The sequence below is a fragment of the Pinus tabuliformis genome, chromosome Q (genome assembly GCF_031772625.1).
Source record: "Pinus tabuliformis cultivar Carrire ecotype Pingquan chromosome Q, CPIR1, whole genome shotgun sequence".
NCBI classification, from domain to species: Eukaryota; Viridiplantae; Streptophyta; class Pinopsida; order Pinales; family Pinaceae; genus Pinus; species Pinus tabuliformis.
The window spans coordinates 1,249,026,608-1,249,046,337 of NC_142296.1; positions in this window are offsets into that span (position 1 = coordinate 1,249,026,608).

Here is a 19,730-nt window from a genome sequence, read left to right on the forward strand (position 1 = left end):
CCCACCTAAAACTTGTGTGGTACCCCTGTGGGTGAGGAGAAGTTGTTCCTATGTTCCTCCATGATTTTATCCCTCTGTTGCTGCTGCTGCATGGAGGAACACTTCACGGGGGTCATGGATGTGGCGACGATCTTCCCTTTACTTTGGGAGTGAACTAGATAGAAAATGAATTTCCTTGTTTGGGGGATGAGCTTGCTGCCTTCCTTAGTAGTAATCAAAGAGGTGGTGGTAAGTGGGGCTACCTCTGGTATCCTGTATAATGAATTACACAAAGAAATAATGACAGCGCGAGGCCTTGTCTCATACACAGCATGTCGCCTCCACAAGTATAGCTGGCCTAATATTACATCACAAACATCCATAGGTGGAACATCACACAATACATCATCTCTAAAGGGTTTGATGCTATAGGGAAGGCGGCACTACTGGCGGACTCGGAGATCTCGTCCATAGTGAAGCCACTCGATAATGTATGGCTGCGGGTGTGGTGTAGTCGGTACGCCCAACCACTTCACGACCTCTGCTAAAATGTGTTTCTTTTGGCTCCCACTGCCAATAATTAAGTGGAACGACAAACCCTTCACCCACATCTATGAGTGGAAAAGACGCTCCTCCTCCTCTGGATCTTCGGGCTCATTCTTTTGGATCTTAGCGGTGGAAACTGTGGTACTAGGCTCTGCATCAATGATCTACTTCCCTTTGCCATTCCCCTTGTCAGGTTCTGACTCAGGGTTGGAACATGCATATGATTCTAAAGCCTTCAACTCAGCCACCGGCGATTGCTTGGTCCGACACTCACTTGTGTTGTGAGTGGGGTTCTTGTGGAACTCACACCACTTTCATGTGTCCTTCTTTGACTTCATGGTGTTGTTCTTTTCTTGTGATTTCAACGGGTTGCCTTGGGTTTCCCTGTCTTGGCTTTGTCCTTGGTTTTGTGATTTGGGAAGGCCTTTCCCTTGCTTCAAATTTGTAGATCCAAAGTCTTGCTTCTTTTGTTTGAACTTCTGCTCAATCTTGACAGCGTATCAATACGTCGTGCCGAGCGAGGAAATGTTTAGTAACTCCATCTCTTCTTCGATGTATCTATGTAGGCAGTCATAGTATTTGAGTACCAAATGTAGCTTAGAGTCCTTGATACCCAACTCTGTGCGAAGGGTATGAAAAAGGTTGGTCAACTTTGACACATCTTGGTCCCTTCCCTGCCACAGCGTGGTCCACTTTATGTATTTTTCCTCATAGTTTTTGACATGGTAGTACTAGCCCTTGATGGCATGCCGGAATGAATTCCAATTGGGTGTGGCTGAAAATAGTGAGCCCGTAATCTCATCCTTCTGCTCACAGTAGGTTTCCCACCGGTCCTTGACATGAGGTGCTTCTTTTAGAAGAGAAAAAATAATCTTTTCCCGACTGGAAAAATCATGAACAGAAAAATACCTTTCTAGTATATTTAACCATTTATCTATGACATCTGCATCTATTTGACCCTAAAAGATGGGGATTTCAAAATTAACTTGTACCTTAAAGGGTGTGGCTTTTCCAAAGTAGTTGTTGGAAGCCGATGCATCGCCTTTTGGGTAGCCGCTAAAGGATCTAGGCAACACTGTCCATCATCGCATTCCTTTGTCGCTTGAGGGTTTCTTCGAGCAACATTTTGATAGGATCTCCTTCCCCCTCGTCTTTCTTTTCATCCACCATGGGAAGCCGTCGAGGTTTGCGAGGCTAGTCTTGCAAAGGTTCAACCAGTTCAAGCCCTATCTCCTTAAATCACCACCTCATTGGGGACATGCAAAGAAAAACAGAGAAAGAGAAAACCGCTCTGATACCACTAATCCAAATTTAAATAGGAATGCAACAAATTATAGATATAACCATAAATATAGAGATGTAGTAGAAATAATACATCATTTCATTAATGTAAAATACTGAAATATGCTTATAAACGGAAATGGAAATCAGCCAGCTATGGCGATGGTAGCTTATATTTGAGAAGAGATGTAACATCTACATGCCTATAAACTATGTTACAATGAGGCTCGAAGGCCTATTTATTGTTGAGCAACAATGGAAAATCCTAAACATCCAAAAACCTAACCCTAGAAGATGAAAGACCAAACTGTGGGCCCTGTTTAGGTAAATTGGTACATCAACTTCCTGGGGTCATAACTTTGGCATACGATCTCCATTTGACGCGCACAATATCTTGTTAGAAAGATCTATCCAAGAACTAGAACTTTGGGAAGAGCAGCATCGACCCATGCTACTCCCATATTTCCCAAAAAAATGTCATTTAGGGCCTCACAGTGGCTCCAGAAGTTCAAGACCCGAAAAACTGCTAAAAATAGTAAATTGTGCTACAATTAAGGAAACTGAAAAACTAAAAGAGATAGTTGTGGGGGTCCAAATGGGATAGGTGGGTGGCCACCAACATCCACCTGGATCAGCATGAAAGACCCTCTCAACAACAGGCAAAGAAGAAGGTAAAGAAGATCTAGAGGAAGAAGACCTATTGCAGTCATTGCAACAGAAGTAGTTAACAAAGGGCCACATGTTGGAGGCTCCATCCAGAGCAGCGCCTTAAAGACAAAGCGTCGGTGCATGAACCAGTTGAAAAATTCGTTCAACAAGCAAAACCACCACAAGGGGGATGACCCATTCACATCGATAAGTGAAAAATGGCTTCTGGATATGTTAGCTTGACATGGTCGTGCTTTTGTAAATCATTTGTTGCATTTTAAGATGTAAAAGTGGTGATGCGTTTTCCATCACCTGTTAAGCAACAATGATGTCTGGTTTTATTTTGTGTTGCATTTTAAATTGTGAATGTGATGTTGTCTTTCCATCACTTGTCAATGCAACAATAGTGTTTGGCCTTATTTTCATAAATCAATTGTTGCAGTGATGATGTGTTTTCCATCACTTGTTGAAGCAACAATAATATTTTGGCCTTGTTTTCATAGCTGGGGTATTGTTTCCATTTTTATGTAAACTTGATCACCTAATAGGTGTTATAAAGTCGTGGAAATTATGGGATGCTTGGGTCATTAGTTGGCCATGAAAGCTAAGCATGTAATTTGCATAATTTTACTACAGGTTTGCAGAGGTTGTAGGTGTCAGCTCATCGCTTATGGCTTCGAAGGAAAAAGGTGAAGGAGAAGGAAGGGTGACTAACATATACTTGTAAGTGCAGAAAAGGTTCAAAGAAGTGGCAGATTATTTTCATGCTTTTGGAGGAAAAATAGCTCCTCAGTGGGGAGGATTGATCCAGGTGGCTCTAGACACATGTAAAAGTCCCAGAGGACTCAACAAAGGGTCAAAATTCAAAGTTGTCATATTGATCCCAAACCAACACCAGATCGAAGTTCTCATCACCCTAATTCCAATGGTGTGAACAACATTCAAATCAGAGCTCGTATGAGGGAGAAAGATCCAGTCAAAGTTTTGGTCAAAGTTGGGCTGTGGGCCAAGTTTAAGTGTCCTACAAATTGACCAAGTCTTGGACGTGGAATATGGATCCCGAGGATCTAGATAATTTGTTGGATACCTAATTTTTCTAGTATCCATTATGTTAGACAAAATAAAAAAATGTTTATTATTATAAACACAATCAATATATATATATATATATATATATATATATATATATATATATATATATATATATATATATATATATATATATATATATATATATAGGTGGCAGACCATGACCCCTCCACCTCCATCGGACCCAAACAACATATAAAAAGAAATAAAAATTAAAATGGGAAGAGAAGTTGTGACCCTTGTCAACCCAAACCCACATAACAAAATTAATATTAAAAAAGAGCTGACGGCCATGACCCCACCAGACACTCCAACCACCACTGCAACATTAATATCAAACCATAAAAAATTGTTAGAACACAGCTCCATTTAAATTAAATCACACAATGATTATAACACACCAAACCATATTTAAAACAAAAAGCTATAACTCGCTATTTTGGCAAGGCGGGGGTTTGAAGCTGCAACCTCTTCCATCCTAAACGCCTCCACCACGTTGGGCCACTGGGCTCAACTTTGATAGCTCTGACCTCATCTAAGATATATACATTCAATTAATTTGAGCAACGAAGTAGAACGAAGCACCGAATGGGAGAGAAACAGAACGCAGGTGTGGAAACATAGAGGGGTTCGCCTTGGGCATGAAAATCAAGGCAGATTTTTAGAATATTCCATGGAATATTCTCATGCAAATTCTTTGAGGAATCTTTAAGATTCCCTCAGAGTTAAAAATTCCTTTGTAACCAAGTTTACAGGCATTTTTCTCATATTTTCGCAGGGAACACAATGGTAAGGTCAGATTTTCCTTTTGAGTAGCAGATTTGTACATTCCCAGCACAGGAGAATCTTCAAGAATCTTGAGGGAATCTTCCAAATTCCTTGAAGGTTGAAATTTCCTAGATCCAGAATGTAGCCATCTTTATACTCATTCTTAGAATTTCACAAGGATCCTAATGTCGAGATTAGTTTTCTAATTTGAGTTACAAAGCTGCAGTGAACCTAGAGGAGCGAATCTTTGGAGAATCGTGAGGGACTCTAAAAGATTCCTATAGGCCCAAATTTTGCCAGTGTCAGAATTCGACAAATGGATAGTCGATTTTACACCTCTCGACGACACATATTCAGTGGTGTAGTCAATTTTTGTAGCTGAGCCTTTTTTTCAGCCATTTTCCAGATTGGAGTGACGGTTTTAGATTTCAAAGTGTGGACAGATGATATTATGCCATGTGACTCCACAATTTCGATGGTTCATTCAGATCCAATAGTTGAGTATTTCTATTCTTCAGCCAGCAGCAGAGTTGAGGTATATGGTGTGTTGTTTTCATGTACTTCTTTGATCGTTTGCTGTGAGATGTATTATTTTCTTTCTATTGCTGCTTATTGCATGATGCAGAATCTTTGTGTCTATTTCATGTGAGATGTATTCATCATGGATTGTTATGTATGTGTTGATTGATATCCCTTTGCTGCCATGATGGCGGGATACTCATTGTCACTATGGTTTTTTTGGTTGAGATCCCTTTGATGCCATGATGCCAAGATACTTGTCACGATGTGTAAGTTTATGTCATGCTGATAGGAGGTGTGTTGTGAGTGATCGTTCTTGTAGCGAAACATCTCGTGGAGAGAACTTGCCACTCATGTAGAGGGCACATGTCCTTTTATGACAGAAAACATAGTCCATGTACATCTTCACCATTTCCAGCATTTAATGAAGTGGCCAACACCATCTTGACACCGGGCCCGGAGATGTAGTCCACACTGGACGAACTCCATTATCAATGTCTCATGTCTGTGATTTGTTGATTGTCAATATGTTTCCATTTACTTAAACATGCATATATGTTCATTTATACTCCTATAAAATGCAATTCTAACTACATCTTGGAAGTAAAATATCTTGGTTAAATCCGGGAGTTGAGTCAACTTGGATCACCTTCCTTCCATTTTTATGATCATCCCAACCCACGCCAGAAGAACTCGAAATAAAATTATAGATAAATTCGATAATCATGTAAGTGTATCATCATATTCTCAAATCTTATCCTCATGGAAGCCCTTTGAATACTCTCCCCTCAAATAATGATGTTGGAGCATATCTAAAAATTAAAAATGCCCCTTACCATTCTCTTTTTATACTATTCCTTCATAATCTTTGTTTGTATTTCTTAGTCTATCATTGGCCAACTTAGCCCAATTTTAGGTTTTGGTTTTTATATCAGCAAGAGGAAACATGTCTTCTTATATTTTAAAAAGGTTGACATTCCAATTTACATCTACCTTTCCCAATGACATATAAGCCCATATCACTAGCTCATAATATGTACTTCATGTTTTCACAAAACTTAAAATGTTTGCTCCATAAAGAGAAAACTTAGCAAACAAATTTTATGTGACGTAAATCCATCAAACTTCTAAAAATGGGTTGATAATTTCCTAAATTACACATCATTAGTATAATTATGGTCTTTATCACTAATAATAGGTTTCCATTTCTAATTACTACCCACTTTCCTTCATTTACGACTTCATTTTCTATTTGAACTTAATCTATGTTTTATAGATATAAGAAACATTTTTGAGAGGTCATATTTTCTTTTAAGTATATTGAAAAATTATGTATTTTAATTAATGCAACAACCGATACCCTTCAAAGGAGAGTGTTTCTTCCCTGTATAAAGTTCTACATACAAATGATATTTTTCGCAATGTGATATTTGTTACCCAGAGGCAATACATTGTATCCTATACAAATTGAGTAAAAAGTATACTTCCCATGTTTTTTTTATTGTACGATGATATGGACTTGTTATGATTTTAAACTTATAAATTAAAACAGATTTGAAATATGCACACTCAAAAAAGATACCATAAGAACGGATAAGAAAATACAAAATTATAAATCAATGAAAATGAAGGGGAATTTTACCTCAACACAATAACTTAAACTGATTCAACTAGCATATGATCCAAAATATGTATTGCATATTTAGGCAATTCAACTATTTCATGTGTTTTGTAAAGAAACTTCTATGAGGTGGAAGAGAATGAGGAAAGAGATTACCATGCTATGAAGAAACAAAGAAAAGGAAGTTATCTAGACTAATTGCATAAGTTTAGTTATGGATAAACTAAAACTAACTTGCCTATGCAAAATTGAGGACTGATTGCACTCAATGCAACAACTAGTTCATCAACTTGTTGCTGAAGATGTCCAAATGAGAGAATAGGTAGAGTAGTCATAACAACATAATAAGAAACAAAAGACATATGAGATATTCTTTATACTTGAGTAGGAAATTGTGACATTTGAAGAGGCAAAGAATAAACTATGCAAACCAATGGATAGACTATATACTCTTAATGTTCTCCTCAATTAATAGCTGAGGAATTTGACAACCATCGGAAATGGATTTCAATTTCAAAAGGTACTTAATAAGAACTTGTTGGAGAAGAAGAATTGCATATTTGATCCATGGGAAGAATCATCCCTTGTACTTGGTTTTAGTTTGGCTTCCTCATATATTGGGTACTTATTGGTTTTTTCAACGACTATTCTATGTCTTGTTTTCATAAGATAAGTGTGCAGTACCTTCCAAGTTTATAATAAACAATCCTTAAATGTGGATATATATAATTTTGTACTCATCATCTCAAAATTTCTCATCAATTTCCCCCTCTAAATATGTTAGAATTCTTGCATTCTTGCATTCATTATAACTACTAGCCCCATAGGTGCACCCATCATTATAATGATCACACACATCTCATAGTACTTACACACAACCAAGCATGGGAGTTGAGACAAAATTTGAATGGTCCCCTCATACCAAATTTTGTGAGGTTTAGTTGGGACCTCATACGATAGAGTCACAAACTATTGTTAGAAATATTTTCACTATCAACAGGTATGTTAATTATGGTATCAAGGTCCATAATAAGGTTGAGACCAGAAAATGTTGTTATTTAAGGCCTCAAGATGGATATTAATGCTTTTCTTTGGAAATTTTCAAGGTGGGAAAAGTAGTAAAAATGACACATAAAGTTGATTCCTGTGAATATTCCACTCTAAAATATGGATGCAAAATAATATATTTCTCCAACCACAATTATTTATACCTTATAGACCTTCCACTTGGATCATATCTAACAACATATGAACAAATTTATTTACCTAGAACATCTAATTAAAACGCCTACTCACATTGCTTAGAAGAACATAATATGGCATCATCAAAATCCTCCACCTCCCAAAGTTAAAAAATAATATTAGGGGAAAGAAAAGTTACTTTGAAACCTAACACACCAATAGGAATGGCATTGAGGGACAAGCTCAAAAGCATCTAAAATCCGGACATAGCTATTGACACTCTATAAATGGAAGGGAAAAATTACCAAATTGGGAGAGACTTCAGTCCGATTTGGTGTAGGAAGAAATTCAAAGGAATACTAGAGATGGAATAACATCCAATTCTGAAGGGGAAGAGAATTTTTCCTTGGTTGGAAATGGAAATAAGGGCAAGGGAAAGAAGGCCCAAAGAAAACCAAAGACTAGTAAGAACAATGGCAAGGAGAAAGAATTGAGAAAGATAAAATGTTTTTGCCGCCATGAATTTGGGCACTATGCAAGAAAGTGTTCTCATAAGAAGTATAAGAAGAATCCTTCAAAGAGGAGCAAGAGGTGAAGCATTTGCCTCACAATTCGAATTAGGCTTCACCTTGATTGCATGTATGGACACCACTATAATCGGGAGTGTGTGATATCTATATTCAGATGCCTCGTTCCATATGAGATGATGTAAAGAATTCTTTAGTAGCCTAGAGGAGAAGGATCTCCATATGCACATCGAAATTGGGGATGATGGGTGGTACAGTAGCAAACGAATTGATATCATAACCTTTAAGATGGAGTAAGGCTCCCATCTACATCTAAAAGATGTCATGTATGTACTTGGGATGAAGAGGATCTTCCTCTCTATATTTGTATTGGAGGATCATGGCTATGATGTTGTTTTTAGTAAGGGGAAATCCTTTCTGAGACATGTAGCTACCAGGGAAGTGAAATAGATAGGAGTTTGCTTGAATAACCTATAAAACCTTGAGGTGGAATCTTGGGTTTCACTAAATAACAAGGTAGGAGAAGTGCAAAGTTGTGATGTTGGAGAACTCTAGCATAGACACATGGGACACTTACACCATGAGGCCTTCAAAATCATGTAACATATTACCACCGGTCTCCCGAAATGCATCCTGGACCAAAATGATGTCTGCAAGGGATGCACATTCGGGAAATATGTCAAATATACCTTCTAGGGCCAAGATAACAAAGATGGAGTAATCTTGGAGTGAGTCCGCTCTAATGTATGTGGACCATTTTCTACAACCTCTACAACAAAACACAAGTATTATATTATTTTTGTTGATGACCTTTCAAGAAAATGTTGGATCTTCTTCATCCGGAAGAAGGATGAAGTTTCCTCAAAATTTGTTGAATTCAAAGCATTGGTTTAAAAGGGCACTAGTTAGAAATTGAAAGCCCCGAGAAGTGATAATAGAGGGGAATGTGTATTTAGCACCTTTAAGGACTTTTGTGCTAAAGAGGTTATTAGAAGAGAATTGATAACACCTCATAACCACAACAAAATGGGGAGGTTGGAAGGAAGAACGAAATAATAGTGGGAGTAGCAAGAGCCATTTTGCATGAGAATTTTCTTCATTACCCCTATGGGCATAAGCATGCAAAAAAAGAGTTTATTTGCAAAACCAGAGTCCTCATAGAATACTTGGCATGATCACACCTGAAGCTTTCTATGGGAGGAAACCAACTCTATCTTGTTTCAGAATTTTTGGAGCTACCATGTATTGTCACATCTCGAAGGATAGCAGGAAGAAACTTGAGCCTGCAATTGAGATGGGAATCTTTGTAGGATACCTAGAGACACCAGATAACTATAGGGTGTATTTGTCGTCACCCAGGGTGATAGTAATGATGAGAGATGTCAAATTTGAAAAGGAGAAGGCTATGAGATGCTCTCTAGAGTGAGAGTTGAGTATCCTACCATAGGAGGAGCGTATAGTTCCTAAGGCGGAGCCTCATGCAAATATTTAGGAGGTTTTGGAGCAACCACATGTAGAGGAGTAGATAAGAGGTCAAGTGGAGGCACCCACTCAATGATAATATTTTGTAAAGGGTAGGAAGAGAACCAAAGAAGCTGGCATATTGGTACAAGATGAATGGGAGCATATGGGAGCTCCTTCATCTTAGCACAACCTAGAGGAGGTCACTAGATAGGTACATTTTCTATATGGCTATCGTTACAAAGATCATTGAGTCAGGGTCTTCTTCATTTGAGGAAGAAATTTCTCAACGAGTGTGGGTTTATGCCATGGTGGAAGAGTACGACTCCAACATGAAGAACAATGTATGGGAGGTGGTGTCGAGGCTAGAAAACAAGTCAATAGTTGGTTCTTGATGGATCTACAAAGTGAAGCATGTACCTGATGGGAGCATCGAGAAGTACAAGGCTAGATTTGTGGCCAAAGAATCCTCTCAAGAACATTTTCACCAGTGGAAATATATTCCTAGATCATAACCATTATAACTTTAGCTTCATAGATGGGGTGGAAGATCCACCAGATGGATGTGAAAACCACCTTTCTTGATGGTGTTGTTAATGAAGAAATTTACATAGAGTAGCCAGATGGATTTGAGACATATGAAGTGGAGACATGTGTAGAATCAGAAGAGCCCTGTATGGTCTCAAACAAGCACCCTAAGCATGGTACACTCGAATTTATACATATCTCAGTGGATTGGGATTCACCAAAAGTGAAGTAGATGCCAACCTCTATCACATTCTAGTATATGGAAAGTTTCTTATCTTGTTATTGTATGTTGATGATTTGATACTCAAAGGAGATGCACAATTGATTCGGCCTTGCAAGGAGGACCCTTCAGGATAGTTTGAGATTAAGGACATGGGATTAATACATTACTTCATTGGGCTATAAGTATGGTAGGGTGATGGTGAGACATTTGTGAGTCAAGGGAAGTATGCCTCCGAATACTTTTGAGGTTTTACACGGAGAAATGCAAGCTTATGGACACACCTCTAGCTACAAAATGGAGGAAGGAGAGTGCTTCTTCGGGAGAGGCAGTAGATGCTACCATCTACATACATCTTGTGGGATCCTTGATGTATCTGGTGTACACAAGGCCCGACATACACTATGAAACTAATTAGTTGAGTCAAGCCATGGTGAATCCTACCAAGATTTATTGGAAGGCAACAAAGCATTTATTGAGGTACCTCATAGGAACAACTGAGTATGGGGTATGGTATAGGAGGAGAAAGGGAGTGAAGCTGCAAGGCTTCGCTAATGCAGATTGGTAGGGAGTCCATGAAACAAGAAAAGTACTGCTGGTGCTATCTTCAGTGTTGGTTCTGCAACTAATTCTTGGTATATTAGGAAAGAAGGGTATGTGGCACTCAACTCAACTGAGGCTGAATACATGGCTACAAGTCAATAGCCTGTGATGGCATATGGATGAAGACAATACTTGTGGGTCTTTCAAGTCAGTAGATGGATTCAACAATGATTTATTGTGATAATAAAAGTTGTATGAAACCCTCTGAGAATCCAGTATTTCATGACAGGTCCAAGCACATTGATATCAAGTACCATAATTTGCAAAATTGTGTGCAGAGGAGAATTATGATGCTACAGTACATTCTAGCTGAGAAGCAGGATGTAGATATATTGAAAAATGCATTTTCAAGAGGAAAATTCATATTCCAGAAGTGCAGGCTATGGGTAGTTCAAAATCCATTTCTTGCTAAGAGGGAGTGCTAGAAAATGTAGCACAAAAGGCTAAATCTGACTTGTTCCTTAGTTAAATTTAGTAATTCGATTTTCCAAATCAGCAAGATGACTTGGATGACAGTTAACGTGCATGACATGGCCTTGTATATGTGTTTATTTAGTAAATTCTAGTTATAAGATAGAAGCAGAGTTGTGCATGTAGTGTTGCTAAAATTTAGTGATCTAATTCAGTTTGAATCAATTAACCGAGCTCAAGCATCTAGTAGAGCCAGTTGAAGGTCAGTTGAGTAGTATAATTGTTGTTAACTCAATGATATATCAGTTAAACTAGTCAATCAACAAAAAATAGCCTAGACATGTGTGGAATTTGTATTGCCAAACTAAAGTGGAGGAAAAGGCACATTGTAATTATTAATTGTAGACTAGTTGAGTGTACATGTTGGGCATTGAGGCATGTGATCGATTACTTGGGATTTTCACAAGGGAAGAGTGAATTCCCTTATTCTTTAGGAGCTAATTTCCTCATGAATTATGCAAGGAAAGAGGAGAAAGATGGGGCAATTAATTGACTAAGTGCTGCTAAGAGCGGGATAATTAGTAGGAGAGCAAGTTTACAGTGCATGGTCTCCTTCAGGATTGAAGAAAGACATTGTAATAGTTTCTCATTCTCTTATGATTAATTAAAAGTAGTGGAAGGGTTTTTCCCTGTTGGGTTTCCGTATAAATAATTGTGTTATTATGTAGTTTTGATGGTTGCATGTCATTGCATGTGTTTGTAAATTGTGATTTTCATTTCACATAATAGTAGAGGAAATTTGTAATCTCTTGTTCTTAGTGTGAATACATCAGTAGTAGAAAATTTATATTATTTTTTACACTCTGAGGGTGTTGTAGGGAACATATATATCAACGATGGGTAGCTAAAAATGTTCTCAACACTACCAGTTCTACTTGGACCACACTCTTGGGATTTAGGATTCTCACACAAAATAAAAGAGCATTTGGCCAAGTGTATAGACCCTTCACTTAAATCAGATTTGATCACCAGGGTCAACAGATTATGGTTGTTGTCTATACACACAACATGGTTCCACTAGGGTGTGGTTTCACCAATGCCCACTAGGTGTTGGATCTGCTAGCATGTCACAAAGTCATGTTCACCCACTTCCTCTTGACCTTGAAAACATATCATATATGGAATAAAAGCAAACTTAGGCTAAGTTCATAAAGCATAACTATAATTGTTGTTCTGATACCTAAATTCTTAGTTTTGACAGAATAACTAGTGTAGGGATTGGGTAATCTAAGTATACCCATAAATTTTGAAATCAAAAAACTAAATATGAACACATAATTGTGCATTCACCATGCACATAATAATGAATAACATATTCTAGGCACACTTTAAAATTCATGTGCATACATGAGACCATTCTAATCATGTCAATATAGTGAGCATCAAAACTCAGATATTCATTTACATTTACAAACACGTGAGATCTTGCACCATTCACAATGTAACAAGATTCATTACAATCCATAAGGTAATAGATATACGAAATGTACATGTATTTGTGCGTTTTATGATGACTGCAAAATGAAGGAAGGACTTCAACTGTCCATAGAATTGTAAGGAAACCAAATTGCAATATTTCTTGCAGCTGATTACCCTGATTTGGATCCAAAGTATGAGGGGACACATATTAAGGGAAATTCAAAATTGAGGCTTAATCACATAGCCAAGAGAAGGAGTCCACAATTTAGTTATTTTATCAACTTCCCTACAATAGTAAGAACCAAAGTGACTCGTTGTGTGAATGCAATAACATAGAAGTTGTCTCTAATCATATCAGCAGAGATCGAAGGGACAAAGTGGAATTGATGTCCAAGAAATATTTCTAGAAAAAGTTGTCACACTCTTCAGAGTCAGCTACCCCAACAAAAATAAGAGCCCAAAAAATCATCTTCTTTATATAATGTTAATGGTAAGTGAAATAACCGCCTCAGTATAGGCACATGATAATAGTAGCCTGCAAGCTGGCGGACTAGAGTCAATTTTGTAGTTGTTAGATAACATTGTCTTAAATTGATATGTTTTTGTCTTAATTGTTAATTGTCTTAATTGGGTTTCGTCTTAAGTGGCGATTGTCTTAAATATAAAGTTTTGTCTTAAAATATTTTTGTCTCAAATTGTTTTTTTCTTTAAATATAAATTTTTGTTTTAAACAATATTGTCTTAAAATGTTTTTGTCTCAAACAATTTTTGTCTTAAATTCAACTTTTTCCTTAAAGTGTTTTTGTCTTAAATATAAAATCTCAATTTTTTTTGTCTTAAAATATAAAATTTAAGACAATTCAATTCATATTAATTTTTAATATAAAATAACTAATAAAATTTAAGAAAATTCAATTCATATTAAATTTTAATATAAAATAACTAAAATAAAAAATAATTTTTTAAGACAAACTTTTTTTACAATGTTAGAAAAATGTCTTAAAAATACCTTTAGTGTAATAGTATTAGTCGAAATATAACTTATTAAAATCAAAACAATCAATCTCATTCTGAAAATTGTTGTACATAATATTATCGTCGTAACTGGCTAATGGTAGTTTCAGTGTATTGGTTATCGTTAATATTCTGTTCATAAACCGATCACTTTCGCATGATAGAATGAGCAGGAAAAATATAATCAAGTCGATGTGACTTTTCAAAAGATTATGAAGTGACTTTATTGAGGAGAAACGCATGAATATATATAAAAAAAATTAAATCAAGTCGATGGGTCTATTCAAATGATTATGAAGTGACGTTATTGAGGAGAAACGCATGAATATATATATATATAAAAATTAAATTGGATATTTCATGTGAAACAATATTTATACAACATAAATTAAAATGAAAATATAACAACTAAAAATTTGAAAATAAAAAATAAAAAAATAATAAAATTTAAAATTTAAAAACCTATACAAAATTAATAAAAAACCAATTAATTGTTTCACCGTTATTAAATTGTATGGAGATTATTTTAAAGTATGTTATAATAGATTAATATTTATGTTATTGAACAGGACTGAAATCTAACTTATATTTTCGAAATACAATGTTTAATTGTATTTATATTTTTAAATATTTATTTTATTTGTAAAGTGATTAAAAATTTATTTATTAATAAGATAATATTATAGTTTTATGATATAATTTAATGTTTTCAGGAAATAGTTTCCGATTCTAATATTTTTTCGAAATACAATGTTTAATTATTTTTATATTTTTAAATATTTATTTTATTTTTAAAGTGATTAAAAATTTATTTATTAATAAGATAATATTATAATTTTATGATATAATTTAATGTTTTCAGTAAATAGTTTCCAATCCTAATACTTCTTTATTTTAAATTGATTCTTTGATACAATTTCATATTTCTAAAAAATAAATTTTAATTTGATTTTTTTATTGAAATTTAAAAATAAGATTTGATAGAAATTGGATCCGGCATTAGCTATATGAACCAAAATATATAAATTTTTTAAATTTATCTTACATCAATATATATGTGTCACAAATATTATTATTATCTAATTTAAAGATCAAGATCAAGTTAGAAATCAAATTGGTGTATCAGATGTTTTTGTTTGTGGGACAAGAGACCCAATTTTACTTTGCAATTTGACTGTTAAATCTAGTCAAGACATACATACTCTACCACATCCTAGTTTTTGAACCTATGATCTCTTAAAAATACCTATACTTTTAGCCATTAAGCCCAACTCAAACTGTACATATACACAATAATAACAACAAAACTATTTATTCTTAAACAACCTAACCTTATAATCATTGAACGGAAAAAATTCATTGCCTTGCGTACCTCACAAATGCGAATAGCATCCGATTCAAAAAATTGTAAAAACAATAAATATGTGTGATCAGGCTAAGGCCATACTGTTATTCCTCTGCCCAGTACCGTATTTGTCTATATATAATATCATCTGAGGTCTGGCATGGGAACCACAGCAAGATGCACAGCCGAGGATACTTGCCAACTCTCCCCTGCATGTGACGACGTCGTACACAACATGGGTTTTATCCTCAGAATTTTAGTGGATGTTGGCAAGTCATCCTTGGCTGCATCACTGGCTGTGACACCCCATGCAAGATCCCACATAATTCCACATTTAGCCGTTGGGATTCTTCACCAAGTTGCTTCTGCAGGAGCTTGCAACATAATGGAATCCGGGGACATTCAGGCAAGAGCGTGATCGAAAAATGCGAGTGTTATACACCCGGAAAATGAAACCTTTGGAAAGGAATTGCTGTATAAATAGAGTGAAACGCCGACGCCAAAAAGACCCACAAATAATAATGACAAAGATGAGAGGGTACATAAGGTCATATTGAATCCACCGCTTGTTGGATTTGTCAGTTCTTCACTACATGCAACCGCCCCATCTTATGATCTCGGTACAATCAATCTCGCGCTGTTCGCTCCTTGATCATCTCCTCCTCCCTCCCTCCCGAGTGCGTGCCACCCAAAAGTTTTCTATGTAGATATTTATGTTTTTTGTGCTCAACCGCAAATGCATGTTATGTAGCTCGACAGGTATGCTACTAGAAAACAAAAAAAAGGAGCGAGACGAAGAAATCCTTCGGGAAAAAACGAGTGAGACAGAGGCATTCTTTCATGACCTCAACGGCTGATAGTGATTTCTCTCACACAAGCGATGTAGGTTCAAAAAGCTAAATTTTGAAAATAGATCGAGTCGGTGGATAAACCGCATTCACATTATTTTTTCCTAATTTGTCAATTAATTTTAAAAAGTTAGGATATTTATAACATTTTAGTAATATTTAAAATTGCTTAATAGGATATTAGTGATATTAAACATAATAACTTAGAGAGGTTATATCAATTAAATAACAGGTGAATATTTATAAATATCAAAATACTTATTTCATAATATCTCATATTATTGAGTTAAAAAAAAATAGCTAAATTACAATTTTATATTATTGTTGTTAAAAAGTCAATTTACAAGTGAGATATATATAAATTTAAAAAATATATATCACAAAATTCTTCACTTTCCATGAAGATTATTAACTTATAAATAAGATTTTTTAATACTATTGATCAATACCATTACTTACAAATACTACATGTCTAAAAAGAAAAAGAAAAAAGAAAATATAAATTATTTATTTGTAACTTAAAATATTCTAAAATATTTAGTAGAGATTAAATTTCTTTGTTTTGCTTAACCATTAATAATTAAATATTCAATAAAAATTAAGTGTTTACTTTTCATCAAATAATTATTAATAATTAAATTTATAAATTAAGCAAAGTCTTTCGGTAGACATCATATAAGAGAAATTTTTGGCCGAGGCTTTTGGAACCAACAAGTGTGGTTCTCTTATGTGATTTCTATGGAAAGACTTTGCCTAATTCATTATGGGTCAAAGCCTTAATATAGGAAAAAAAAAATTATATTGGTAAAGTCCTAGTATTTGAACATATGCCTCAAATATAGTGAGATGAGAGCATCACACAATGTCATGATGAGAGAAGTGTTACTAGATAAGTGGAGATCTCTATTTCCGTTTAGTAGTATATTAATATTCACCACTTTAAATATTAATTTTTTAAATTATAATATTATATCTTAAATAAAAAGAACTATAATTTTTTATTATTTTTTTAAATTACATATATATATATATGCACTCAAGTTCCTTGGGTGATTTTGGCGATGAGTGACAAATAAGGAGTGGCATTTAATTGCATCCCATGCAACAATTATGTTGATGAAGCCTGTTAAATATGCTTAAGGTGGAAGCCCATGGTTTTCATATGGCTCTGTGGTATAATTAGTATTTGGGTTCTCTTGGAAAATTGTAGGAAAATATTTTTTCCAGGAGTCTAAGGTGGCTCATTTTCTTTGCAATCCTTGCCTCCCTAAATTATGATGGAAAGGAAGGATGTTCCTTAAGCATTAGAGGCCCATTCCCTTTGACAACATTGGTTCAGTATATAAAATTTGGGACCTGGGGTCATAGAGGTCTGCATAGACACTAGATGGAAATTTTGTGCTATGGAAGAAAAATAAAAGTTGGGGTTGATGGTTATGGTGATTCTATTTGTGGCCACCTCAATTTTGAACCCACTAGTAAAGTTTTCTACCCCAACTTCCAGGTTTTTGAACATTCTTTCACCTTTCTGGTTTTTACTCTTCTTCACTGATGTATTGTTTGACTTAGGGAAGTCGAGGTTGAGTGTGTAGTTGTTGGGAGTAGGCCCCTTCTAGTCTGTGTCTTTTTCGTCAACTACAGTTCATTATTGGTGGTCAATTGGGGAGGTTTTCTAGGGTTTCCCCTCTCTCTGCTAGTTTAGGGAGTCAATTAATGTCCAAGGTGTGATTTGAGCTTGTTGTAGCTCACAATCAACTCTTCACTAGTCGACATTTATGTAAATCTTGTCATATTATTTGCACTCGATGTGCTTATGACGGTATAATCTAGGAATTTCGAGGAAGTTGTTTATGAGATTGTTAGGTGTGGGGTTGGCGGCCTTCAACTATTATTTCGAGTCTCATGTAGCGCTAACTTCGTCGTGCACACAGGAGTAAGGGACCTCGAGGCAAGGGAGCAACCCACCGTATCGAAATTTGATATTTTGGGGAAGAAGTAGACCAAAAACCAACCCTTCTCCTAGAATGGTTGATCTTCCACCTCCATTTGATTCTGTAGAAACTCAAATTCAATAGGTCACCATTATTCTGGAGTAACTAGCACGCGAATGACATGAGGACTAGAATGAAATTATTTCTTTTATGAATGACCTTCAACACAATTAATGACACAAGATGGATTGACTGGTATACATGCATCATGGTCAGAAAAGGATCCTATTCTGGAGGGCATGATGGAGCGTCTCGAGGGCAGGATGGAACATATGGAAGCACATGTTCATGAAGCTTTTTTCCTTCTCTCGCCTCCTAGAAAAGGACCAGACATTCTAGTTCCAGGTAATCTTGTCAATCAAGGATGAATGTCAGATGTATTTGGGTTCTTGGGTCCTTTTTTCTTTTTTGGGTGATCTGTATGGCAGTCTCTAAATTTATTATTATTATTGTCAATGTGTTTTTGTTACTACCTTCTGGCCAACAAGTCTAATAAGAATGAAGCTGGAAAAATACTACTCCGAAACATCTTACTATATATCTTTAATATAAATTAATAAAAATATTTAATTATATATATATATATATATATATATATATAATTAATCACGTATTGAGGGTGACTGGGAAAAAGAATTATCAATAGAGGGAAGAAGTCAAAAGCCTCCAATCTTTTTCGTAATAAAAAACAAAGTTTGATAAGGACTTTATGAATTTTTTATGAAATTAGTGTTACGAGAGTTATTTTGTGGTTATAAAGTAAATGATTTAAAATAGTTCACGAAATTTTCATATCTCTATGTAATATTAATTTAGATTTTTGGAATGAACATTAAATTGTGTAGATTGTAAGTAAATATTTATAAATATAAGGCTTAATTCATATGCATTTAAATTAATGATTTATTATATAATCATTGTAAATATAATGTATAGGTAAAGAGATTAATCTTTCTGTGATATTAATTTAGATTTTTAGAATATTAATTTAGATTTTTAGAATATATAAAATTAAATTAGGTATAAATTACAAATAAATGTTTATAATGATAAGACTCCAATCATGTCTTTTTAAATAAAAAATATCATATATAAAAAATATAAATATGATATGTGGGTTCGTCATGTAATGTTCAAAATAATACTCAATTTACTAAGGGTATAATTTAGTTAGAGATATTGACCAGTACTATGTGGTAAACTTTCCATAATAGTTAAAATATGTAGATATTATGCTGAAAATTATGTAATTTTTCAATATAGATTCAAATAGGAAGAAAAAGAGAACGGTTATGAGCCCATGAGAGGACGCCGAGGTGAGTAAAGGAATCTGTTGTCTCTTTCCTGAGTCCTTTTTCTTTGTTATATACTCCATGTAAAGATGATATGTCATCTTTGATTTAAAAGCCATTCATTAAATACAACGGTTGAGCAATATAAAATCATAAAATGAAAAAGAAAAAGAAAAAAGCATCCTGCTTGAAATTTGTTCCTTGTCCATGCTCATACACAATTTTTTGATTTTAAATGAAACTCAATAATGTACTAGAGCACGTTCCATATTTTGATTTCCGGATGTGTTCATAGCCCCCATGACTTTCACAAACGATACTAACAACGAAAATGCAACGCGATAATTATAGTTTATTAGAAAAAGTATACATTTATTA